This window comes from Triticum urartu, unplaced genomic scaffold (assembly GCF_056163025.1).
Source record: "Triticum urartu cultivar PI428250 unplaced genomic scaffold, HENAU_Tu73 scaffold2, whole genome shotgun sequence".
NCBI classification, from domain to species: domain Eukaryota; kingdom Viridiplantae; phylum Streptophyta; class Magnoliopsida; order Poales; family Poaceae; genus Triticum; species Triticum urartu.
This window is the reverse complement of record NW_028260368.1, coordinates 13,900,302-13,913,057: the sequence shown is the minus strand read 5'-3', so window position 1 is coordinate 13,913,057 and position 12,756 is coordinate 13,900,302. Positions and strand designations below refer to the sequence as shown.

Below are 12,756 nucleotides of genomic sequence, written 5' to 3'. Positions count from 1 at the left end.
GTCGGAATAAGAATAAGGCCAAATCCCATTGACATAATAACTGGAAGTGGGAGAAGAGGGATTACCCATGCATATTGATATGTATGTTCCATAAGAAAAGAAATTGCAATTTTTACTTCAATTTTTACTTCAATTTTTCTATAAAATTGTTTCCGATTCACCAAACCAATTCTTATCTCTTTCTGAAAGAATAAATAAAAAGAATAAGAAAAAATACTGAAATTCTTAATTTTTCCAAAATTTATCTCATTGAAATAATTAAAAATTAAGAATGGGTTTAGTTGGTTAAATTAAAAAAGTTAATAAAATAACTAGGTAACGAAGTTATTTTATTAACTAAATAAAGATATTTATAAAAATAAAAAAAAAAAGTGGAATCATTTTACTTTCTATTCATAATTCATTTTTATATTTCTTTAAAACAAAGATGAAACAGCTCTCTTGTTCCATAATTAACTGATTGAGTGAATTCCAATGAAAACCTATGTTTATAAGAAATTATCGAATAGTCCTTACTTCATATAGAACTAAAATTCTAATGACTATAAATTACCTAAGTTTTAGAATGTCTTGTTTAAGAGACTCAGTATTTTTTGTTTTGATTGGAATTCCTTTCCTTTATGGAATACCATTCTGAACTTAATTAACTATTTTCATTTTCCCTTCTTTTTATCCCCCCGTCTTATCTTATATGGGGGATAGGCTTCCATACCATATATCTATATATGGAGTATACTTGATATATAAATAGATATAAATAGATTTAAATGAGAAACCCTTCTATATATTCTATATTATTAAAAAAAAAGTATAAAATATATAAAGAAAAAATGTTAAAAAATTCTTGTTGTCTTATCCGCATTAGACAAAATGAAGTAAAAAATAATTCAAAATTTAAGTATCTTTCAGTATCTAAGTATAAATACTAATAAAAAGAAGAAAGAAGGATTGATTTGCAGCAATAGATGTCTTTCACATACAACTAGAAAAAAGTAATTTCCTTTTTGAATGGCAGTTCCAAAAAAACGTACTTCAATGTCAAAAAAGCGTATTCGTAAAAATATTTGGAAGAAAAAGACTTATTTTTCCATAGTACAATCTTATTCTTTAGTAAAATCAAGATCATTTTCGAGCGGTAATGAGCATCCAAAACCAAAGGGTTTTTCTGGGCAACAAACAAATAATAAGATTTTGGAATAATATGAATTGACTTATCAAAAAAGAATTCCAATTATTTAATAATTTGGATTCTTCTTTGAATGTACTTTTATGTGTCGAATTACTCGGTACAATATTCTTAGAACAAAAAACCCCTCTTATCTTATATATACAAGAAAAAAAAAGTTTTGTTTGGTATACTGTGTGCTAAGTATTCTTTTCCTATCAATGAACTTTTCATAATTTTCCTAATAGAATCCTCATATTCTATTAGGAAAATTATGAAAAGTGGAGTATTCTTACAATAGGACTTACAACTTCCACCTATCTTCTCCAAAATCATAAGGTTAGTAAATCTTATTAATAAGAGCATAAAGACTTTCATTCTAGAAATTTTTAAAAAATCCAAAAAGCCTTTTCTATTTATCCATTTTATTTTAATTTCATCATTAAATAGAAACCCTTTTGGATTTTTTTCATTGTATTGAAAGAATTTTCAAAATGTAAAGGGGAAATTAATTAGAAAAAATTAGTTCTATAATTGCAAGTTAGAAAAAAGAAGTTCCAACTCTTTCAAGCAGTGTTTGTGTTTCTATTGGGCAAAGCAAGAGTTTATTGTAAAAAAAAAAAATGGAAACGATACTACCAAACGAAGTCTATTTTAATGAAAACTCTAATGTTCCTAAATTTTATGGACTTTCCCAATATCGACGATTCCCAAGATAATAGCTATTATTCTTTTAAGTTACCTATTATTTGAAGTTAGCCGCCATGGTGAAATTGGTAGACACGCTGCTCTTAGGAAGCAGTGCTCAAGCATCTCGGTTCGAATCCGAGTGGCGGCATTCTTGAAAAAGAATACAATAGATTAGAAATCAATTCGAAATTTACAATTTTGTAATGGGACCTTCCCCTTATGCTATTTGCAACTTTAGAACATATACTAACTCATATCTCTTTCTCAACGATTTCAATTGTGATTACGATTCATTTATAACCTTATTAGTTCGTGAACTTGGAGGATTACGCGATTCGTCAGAAAAAGGAATGATAGTTACTTTTTTCTCTATAACAGGATTCTTAGTTTCTCGTTGGGCTTCCTCGGGACATTTTCCATTAAGTAATTTATATGAGTCATTGATCTTCCTTTCATGGGCCCTGTATATTCTTCATACCATTCCTAAAATACAGAACTCTAAAAATGATTTAAGCACAATAACTACGCCAAGTACTATTTTAACGCAAGGCTTTGCCACATCGGGTCTTTTAACTGAAATGCATCAATCCACGATACTAGTACCTGCTCTACAATCTCAGTGGTTAATGATGCATGTCAGTATGATGTTATTAAGCTATGCAACTCTTTTGTGCGGATCCTTATTATCTGCCGCTATTCTAATCATTAGATTTCGAAATAATTTCCATTTCTTTTCTAAAAAGAAAAAAAATGTTTTAAATAAAACATTTTTCTTTAGTGATATTAAATATTTTTATGCAAAAAGAAGTGCTTTAAAAAGAACCTCTGTCCCTTCATTTCCAAATTATTACAAATATCAATTAACGGAGCGTTTGGATTCTTGGAGTTATCGTGTCATTAGCCTAGGATTTACCCTTTTAACCGTAGGTATTCTTTGTGGAGCAGTATGGGCTAATGAGGCCTGGGGATCCTATTGGAATTGGGATCCTAAGGAAACTTGGGCATTTATTACTTGGACCATATTCGCAATTTATTTACATAGTAGAACAAATCCAAATTGGAAGGGTACGAATTCTGCACTTATAGCTTTGATAGGATTTCTTATAATTTGGATTTGTTATTTTGGTATAAATCTATTAGGAATAGGCTTACATAGTTATGGTTCGTTTACATTAACACCTAAATGATTACATAAAATAAAACCTTCATGAAATGAAGGTTTTTACTTTTATGTTTTATTTGAGAACCCCTTGAACGCCTTATCAAAGGGTTCTCAAAAATTCGAGATAGATCTAATTATACTTTTTTACTTATTTCTGCATTATATACTTTTTTACTTATTTCTGCATTAATAGAGCAGACGAGTAAAAAAAAGCAAACCTATTTAGGATAATAATTGGATAAGAGAGCCTCTACCCTGTCAACGGATAGGGAGAGAACAAAATCTGGATAAATACCAATTCCTATTACTGGTAAAAAGATACAGATTAAAATAAAGAGTTCTCGTGGTCCAGAATCCACAAAATTTGCGTTTGGAACATTAAATAGCTTGTATCCATAGAACATCTGGCGTAACATAGATAATAAATAAATAGGAGTTAATATCATTCCAATTGCCATTACAAAAGTAATTAGTGTTTTTGGCATTAACAGAAATTTTGGACTAGTAATTAGTCCAAAAAATACTACTAATTCTGCGACAAAACCACTCATTCCTGGTAAGGCAAGAGAAGCCATTGAAAAGCTACTAAACATGGTAAAAATTTTAGGCATTGGGATAGATATTCCCCCCAGTTCTTCGAGATAAACAAGACGCATTCTATCAGAAGCGGTTCCTGCCAAGAAAAAAAGTGTAGCACCAATAAATCCATGGGATAATATTTGTAAAATAGCTCCATTGAGTCCAATGTTGGTTATGGAACCAATTCCTATAATTATGAAACCCATGTGAGATACAGAGGAATAAGCTATTCTTTTTTTGAAATTTCGTTGACCAAGAGAAGTTGAAGCTGCATAGATTATTTGGATCGCTCCTATTATTACTAACCAGGGCGAAAATAGATAATGAGCATGAGGTAACAATTCCATGTTGATCCGAATCAATCCATATGCTCCCATCTTTAATAATATTCCCGCTAAAAGCATACATGTACTATAATGTGCTTCCCCATGGGTATCTGGTAACCACGTATGTAGGGGTATAATCGGCAATTTGACAGCATAAGCAATAAGGAAGCCAAAATATAAAAGTATTTCCAAGGTTGCAGGGTATGATTGATTAATTAATCTTTCCAAATCTAATCCTGGTTCGTTGGAACCATATAAGCCCATACCCAGAACTCCGATTAAGAAAAAAATGGAACCGCCTGCAGTATACAAAATAAACTTTGTAGCTGAATATAGACGCCTCTTCCCCCCCCACATGGATAAAAGTAAGTAAACAGGAATTAATTCTAACTCCCACATGATAAAAAAAAGTAAAAGGTCTCGCGAAGAAAATAATCCTATTTGACCACTATACATTGCGAGCATCAGGAAATAGAATAATCGCGAATTCCGTGTAATTGGCCAAGCTGCTAAAGTAGCTAAAGTAGTGATAAATCCTGTCAATAAAATAGATCCTAATGAAAGTCCATCGATTCCCAATCTCCAGTGGAAATCGAAGACATCTATCCATTTATAATCCTCCTTTAATTGGATTAAGGGATCCTCCAGTTGGAAATGATAACAGAACGCATAAGTCATTAGAAGGAATTCTAATAAACAAATAGATATAGTATACCACCTAACGACTTTGTTTCCCTTATGAGGTAAAAAGAAAATTAATGAACCTGCAAATATCGGCAAAACAACAAGTATTGTTAACCAAGGAAAATAACTCATGATAAAGTGATAAAGACAAGATACGTTTTGACCAGAAAAGCCCGTGCTCGATTATTTCGAGCACAGGCTTCTTCGGTAAAGAGGAATCAGACGATTCGAGTGAAGTTTTTTGTAACGTATCAATAAGATAGAGCCATGCTACGTGTTGTTTCAGGCCCTAAATAAACGCGGACACTTAAAAAATCTGTCGGGCAGGCAGATTCACATCTCTTACAACCCACACAATCTTCGGTTCTCGGCGCGGAAGCAATTTGCTTGGCTTTACATCCATCCCAGGGTATCATTTCTAATACATCTGTTGGACAAGCTCGTACACATTGAGTGCATCCTATACATGTATCGTAAATTTTTACGGAATGTGACATTGGATCTATAAATTTTTCTTTTCAACATAAAATTTTTCGATCTGGTAAAAATGAAATTAGTACTATAATGAGTCATATGTATTGTAGACACCAGACGAAGCAATGGTTTATCCAAACTTCAAAAAAAAAAATCTATTTTTTAATCTGTTTGTGAGAAAGCGTGAAGAGAGCCAAGAGACTTTAATTTTGGATTTCAACAATAAATAAGAAATAAGAAAGAATTTTACGAATTGTACAGACGAATTCGAATTAGCCAATAAATTGGCTATCGTCTTTTCAATATAAATTATTGCAATATTCAAATTGCAATATCAATGAATTACAAATACAAAAATTCATTTAAGTGAAAAAGAATACTATGCAATAATCTACTAAAAAAAATGGATATTCTCAAATAATACTAAGAAAATAGTATTGATTTCTATTTATTTTAATATGTGCGCCTTTGTTTAGAGGATTCTATGTCTAATTATTCAAAAGTCTAATTATTCAATAAATTAGATTGATTGATACGAGTGGATTTCCTATTACGATGGATGGAAGAAAGAATGGATAGTCCAATAGCGGCTTCAGCAGCTGCAAGGGCTATAACAAAAATTGCGAAAATATCTCCTTTTAATTGGCGACTATCAAATAGATCAGAAAATGTTACGAGATTTAGATTAATTGAATTCAGTATAAGTTCAAGACATATTAGAGCTCTAACCATGTTTCGGCTTGTGATCAATCCATAGATACCAATCGAAAATAAATAGACACTCAAAAAAAGTACATGCTCAAACATCATTAACTAACTCCTTATCAATCTCGATTCATTTCAATATGAGGGCAAGAATTGAACCGATTCAATTAATTACAATAGAACAATTACACAACAAAAGAAAAAAAAAAAAAAAAAAAAGGAGGTATTTGTTGGCAGTAGATGGATTTTACTAAATCAAAATTGTGATTCTTTAGTTATTTATTTTAGATTTGCAATTCTTATAATTTGTACTTTTTCTAAGTTTTCTTATTGCCGAGCCATAGTAATTGCACCTATTAAAGAAACTAGAAGAATTATGGAAATGAGTTCAAACGGAAGATAAAAATCGGTTGCTAAATGAATTCCAATTTGTTGAACATTATTTATGAGACCCTGTTCTACTATTTGGTTTGATCTTGTAGTCCAAAGAATTCCATACCACGACGTATCTGGGATAGTAGTCATTAGTGAAAAAACAATAGTTATACAAACGAGTGAAGTGAACCCATCTCCAATAGTCCAATAATTCTTATCTTTAGACCATTCTGAGCCATTTACGAACATTACAGCGAATATGATCAAGACATTTATGGCTCCCACATAAATAAGAAGTTGTGCGACAGCTACAAAGTAGGAATTTAATAAAAAATAGAATAAGGATATACAAACAAGAACTAATCCCAGCGAAAAGGCAGAATAAATGGGGTTGGTAAGTAATACTACTCCTAGACCCCCTAGTAGAAGAACAAATCCCCCAAATAGCATAAGAATCTCATGTATTGGTCCAGGTAAATCCATTATGGATAAAAAGAAATTAATAGTATAAAATTTTTCATGAACTGACTAAAACTAAAGGATTCAAGGAAGGAAAAAAGGATTAGGGTATTTTTTTGTGTATAAACTTATAGTTATAAATTATATTATATCACGAAAATCTAGTCTGATTTAAAATAAGAAATAATTTCCAATAAGCAGTAGTTTTTCGTTTTTCTTTATAGTTTAATTTTAAAGTTTAATAAAGAATTATTAGATTTTTATAACAGAAAGACAAAATCAAAGTTTAGTAATCAGTAATCGTTCTTGAATTCGAAGATTTTTCTTTGTTTATTTTACTTTCAGACGAATTCCTAATTGTTTGAATTGTGTAATCTCCCATTATGGAGATTGGTAACCGACTTAAAGCAATTTGATTGTAATTCAATTCATGACGATCATAGGTAGAAAGTTCATATTCTTCAGTCATTGATAAACAGCTTGTTGGACAGTACTCAACACAATTGCCACAAAATATACAAACTCCGAAATCAATACTATAATTAAGCAATTGTTTTCTTTTAATATCCTTTTCAAATCTCCAATCCACAACGGGTAAATCTATCGGACATACGCGAACACATACTTCACAAGCAATACATTTATCAAATTCAAAGTGGATTCGCCCTCGGAAACGCTCTGGTGTAATTGATTTTTCATAAGGGTAGTGAATCGTTATAGGTAAACGATTTGTGTGGGATAAGGTAGTTATGAAACTTTGACCTATGTACCTTGTAGCACGTATTGTTTGTTGACCATAACTCATGAACCCAGTTACCATAGGGAACATATTCATTCTAAATATCTATGAAAAAGATATGTTTCTTTCTCTTGTTTGAGAGAGCTTTTGTGTTGAAAATATTCTTACTATTATTGTATTATCTTATTTATAGTGAAACAAGTTGAGAAGAGGTTGTTAATAAGAGATTGCCCAGGGAAATAGGTAAAAGAAATTTCCATCCAAGATTTAATAACTGATCCATTCTCATCCTCGGTAAAGTCCATCTTATTGTGATAGAAATGAAGAGAAATAAATAAGCTTTAGTTAATGTAATAAATATACCCATTGTCATTTCCAAAATTCCAACTGCTTTATTCATTTGGAAAAAATCAAAAAAGGATATATAGGGAATAGATAAATTCCACCCGCCCAAGTAGAGAACTGTTACAAATAAAGAAGAAACTAATAAATTTAGGTAAGAAACAAGATAAAATAAACCATATTTGATACCGGAATATTCAGTTTGGTAACCTGCTACTAATTCTTCCTCCGCTTCTGGTAAATCAAAGGGTAATCTTTCACATTCTGCCAAAGAAGAAATTAAAAAAACCAGAAAACCTATAGGCTGACGCCAAATATTCCATCCAAAAAAACCGTATTTTGACTGTGCTTCAACTATATCAACTGTACTTGAACTGTTAGATAATCATAGTCGGTGATAACATCACAGTTCCCACCGCTATTTCAAAACCGTACATGAAACCTTAGCTTCATACGGCTTCTCTATGATCAGAAAAAGGAAAGGACTGTTTTGTTCCTAGCCCCGGGGGCGTAGATAGAATTAGATAAAATAAAATAGATTTGAAAGTCCTAAATTAGACCAAAGGAATTCCGTCTGCTAGAATAAGAAAAAGCGCTTCCGAATTGATCTCATCCTTTATAATATAATGAAAATTTTTCTTTGTTCAGTAATAACTTAATCTTGGAATAAAACACTTGTTACTTGTTATAGGAATTCAATTAATAAATGGAAAGAGTTGGGTATTAGTTCATGAGCAATTCTGCATGAATATGGATAGAGGAAGGAAATAATGAAAATTTTTTCTAGTGCACTCCATATCTTTTTTACTATTCTTCTTTCCCCAGGGAGGGGGTATTTAAAAAGAAAAAATGGATAAAGGGTTAATTCGTTCTTGATAGCCATTTCCTTAACAAGTGAATGGGAACATACTCTGGATCGGAATCCGAAGAAAGTACTACTTGATAATTTCTACAAATTGCAAGTCCTTATTATGATTCCTTTTATGGGCAAAAATCTCTAATGTTTTAGATTTTCCATTACTAATCCTTTATGTACTTTAGTGTTCCTAACCCTTCACTAACTTTTGGTGGATTCTTCTTATGGATTATTAAGTTATAGTAATAACTAGGAGTATTCTAGTAATGGAATTCCATATCGTGAATCCTTTATTCTTGGCCGCTTCAAGATATGATGACTAATTAAAAAATATCAACCTTGGGATAAAGAGTTTACACTGCTTATGTTTACTTCCACTTTTTTCTTGTACGTAGGAAATGAGATTTTTTCTTTTTACTACAAATTTATAAGCTGTTTTGTTTCACTCATATAGCTATCTAGTTTAACTTACCAACCCAAATACTAAATAAGAAAAGGAATATAAATAGTTAATGGATTTTATAGGAAAAAGATCTATTTTAACGAATCACACGTAGAGATATTGCTAGCACACAAAAAGTTAATGGTATTTCATAACTAATGGATTGAGCAGCAGCTCGTAGACCGCCTGAAAAAGAATATTTATTATTTGAGCTATATCCTGCCATAAGAAGACCAATAGGAGCTATACTTGAAATGGCAATCCATAAAAAAACACCAATACTAAGATCGGCTAAAACAAAATGATATCCCAAAGGGATAACTAAAAAACTTAATAAAACTGATATGACTGCTATAGAGGGTCCAATGCTAAATAAAGAAATATCTCCTCGGGATGGCAGAATATCTTCTTTAAAAAGTAGCTTAGTCCCATCTGCTATAGCTTGAAGCAGGCCCAGGGGGCCAGCATATTCAGGACCAATACGTTGTTGTATCGACGCAGATATTTCTCTTTCTAACCACACAATTACGAGTACCTCTATTGTTATTCCCAAAAGGAGGGTCAAAATGGGTAGAATCGATATCAGTCCATAGACTTCTTTTAATAATTCCAATTTCGAAAAAGAATTGATAGTTTCTACCTCTACCCTATCTATTATCATTTCAACGATCAACTTCCCCCATAATGATATCTATACTACCTAATATCGTCATGATATCAGCCAATTTCATTTTTTTAACTAGCTGAGGAAGAATTTGCAAATTAATAAACCCGGGTGGACGGATTTTCCATCTCCAGGGGAAAAGGCTATCATCTCCTACTAGATAAATCCCTAATTCACCTTTTGGGGCTTCTACTCTTACATAAAGCTCTTGTCTTGACAATTCAAAATTGGGCGAAGGTTTTTTACCAAGAAATTTATACTCAAAATCATTCCATTCAGAATTATTTTCTTTCTTAAAGCGTCGGACTTCTAAATTTTCATAAGGTCCTCCAGGAATTTTTTCTACAGCTTGTTGAATTATTTTGATGGATTCCCTCATTTCACCAATTCGTACTAAATAGCGAGCTAACGAATCCCCTTCTTTTTGCCATTGGACTTTCCAATCAAATTGGTTGTAAGACTCATAAGGATCTACTTTACGAAGATCCCATTGTATTCCAGAAGCTCGTAACATCGGTCCCGATAAGCCCCAATTTACTGCTTCTTCTCCGCTAATAAAACCTACTCCTTCAACTCGCTCTAAAAAAATTGGATTCTGTGTAATAAGTTGTTGATATTCAACAACTCCGCGTAAAAAATAATCACAGAAATCTAAACATTTATCGATCCATCCATAAGGTAGATCGGCGGCTACTCCTCCGATGCGAAAGTAATTGTGCATCATTCGCATACCTGTAGCAGCTTCAAATAGATCATATATTAATTCTCTCTCTCTAAAAATATAGAAAAAAGGAGTCTGTGCGCCGAGATCCGCCATAAAAGGTCCAAGCCATAGCAAGTGAGAAGCTATCCGGCTTAATTCTAACATAATTACCCTAATATAGCTGGCTCTTTGTGGTATTTGAATATTCTCCAAGAATTCTGGTGCATTTACTGTTATTGCTTCTGTAAACATAGTAGCTAAATAATCCCACCTTGTTACATAAGGTAAGTATTGTATAATAGTTCGGTTTTCCGCGATTTTTTCCATTCCTCTGTGTAAATACCCTAATATGGGTTCACAATCAATAACATCCTCACCATCGAGAGTAACGATCAGTCGAAGAACACCATGCATTGATGGGTGTTGAGGGCCCATATTGACTATCATGAGATCTTTTCTTGTAAGCGGTAGACTCATATCCTTTCTTCCTTAATTCATTATTCCATGAAAATGGATTATTCCATGAATTCCTCAAAGCGAGGCTCATCAAAATGAAAAATCTAAGACTACTATAAGACTACTAAAAAAATAATAAAACAAGAAAAAAATTTGAACGATTAAATTACTGCTCCCGAATATTCAACTGACCGATTAATTTCTTATAACGTACTCTATTTTTCTTTGCCAAATAAGCCAGCAAACGTCGACGTTTTCCCAAAAGTCTTCGTAGACCTCTTTCCGATGAAAAATCTTTTTTGTGTAATTCCAAATGTGAAGCAAGTCTCCGTATCTTATTGGTGAAACTGAATACTTGAAATTCAACAGAACCCCTGTTTTCTTCTTTTTCTTCTTTAACCATAAATCCAAAAATTTTTCTACCTCCTTTCTTTTTCATGTATTTTTCTGATCAGGAAAAATACAAAATTATGTCAGTTATTTTGAAGTTATTCTAATCTCGTACACACACAAATTTGCAATTATTCATCTACTACTGGAATTTGGATTTATTTTATCGATGCAAATTGGATTTGGATAGAAGGGTACATTCTTTCTAATATTTTAGATAGAAGAAATGTTTCTTCTATCTAAAATATTAGAAAGAATTTTGCTGATTTATTTATTGCTATATGCAATTTATGGAATTGATACACCATTTAATTGATATCATTTAGCAAAATGAAACACAGCATATGCATCCATCTTTTGGCTCGAGAATTTCACGGGATAGAGATATGGTATAAGAAATAGACTATTAAGTAACTCTAAATGAATTGTGGATACATCTGTATCCTTAACATACTGAAACGATTGTCATTATTCGTATCAAACCAATAGCGATTCATACAAGCTAAATCTTCTAATCAATGGTGGGCCAATAATGAATTTTTTTGCATATGTATTAAGACGCTTGGCCTGATTTCGAAATTGTCCAGAGTTTTATATGTTGTTTTCATTGCAAAATGATGGGTCTCCTTCCATAACTTTCCAATTACGAGTACGAGAATTGAAAGACATGAAAATTCTCAATTCTCTACGGCGTCTAGTAGATAGAAACAAGAAAATCAGAAGAATCTTTCTCTCTATTCACTATCATTCCGCGTCTTCGACTTCTATTAGTTTCTTTTCTTCTTTAATGCAATAGCTATAGTTTGATATAAGAATCCATTTCTCAAAGTAATGGAAACCATTCTCTTATAGGAAATGGTTCGAAAATCGCTATTCCACCTTTTAGGTATCGTGAAAAGTGATACCTGTGAAGATCGTGCATTTCAGTCAAATTCAGATCCGTTTTTCGAGTCCATGATATAATATAACCAAATTGGATAGATCTTCCACCTGTTTAGCTAAGAAAGAATAGATACAGAGGTGGATAATAGATCGATATGAAGATCATGAGCTGCCCCATAATGAAATCGCCAGTAGTCGCGAATATCTCCTTCTTCCCTAATCCAAGATTGGAGAAAGAAGATCTAAGAGGGACCTATGGAGAATGTAGTCAGAAATCCATAATAGAGTCCGACCACAACGACCGAATTAATTATCCTCATCGAGAAACTTAGACTACTAAATAGAAAAGATTTGAAAATCATGGCATGGGTCTCCTTTTTTTCTTTCTTTAGAGTTTTCTATATGCACAATTTCTCGATGTTTCGATGAGAATTTCTTGACTTTCCATATATAGAAAGAGATAGACTATAAATGACATCTCTTATGTCAATAAGACCAAAGGGATGGATATTAAATGATAGGAAGTGCTAGGAAGTGAAATAGAATGAAATAGAGCCACTTTGGGCTTCCCTATGAAATGAGGCATGGAACGGAGCCACTACGAAGAAATTATGGGAGTTACGAAAGAAGCTTCGGACTCATATTGTTCATGGGTTGAGAGCG

The 12,756-nt window shown here is 32.2% G+C and overlaps 1 non-coding gene across 1 annotated transcript; it reads left to right on the top strand.

The window, feature by feature from the left end:
• Positions 1-1,923: 1,923 nt before the first annotated feature.
• Positions 1,924-2,003, top strand: TRNAL-UAG (transfer RNA leucine (anticodon UAG)). Its single transcript has one exon. It is a non-coding gene; the product is annotated as a tRNA-Leu (tRNA).
• Positions 2,004-12,756: the final 10,753 nt, after the last annotated feature.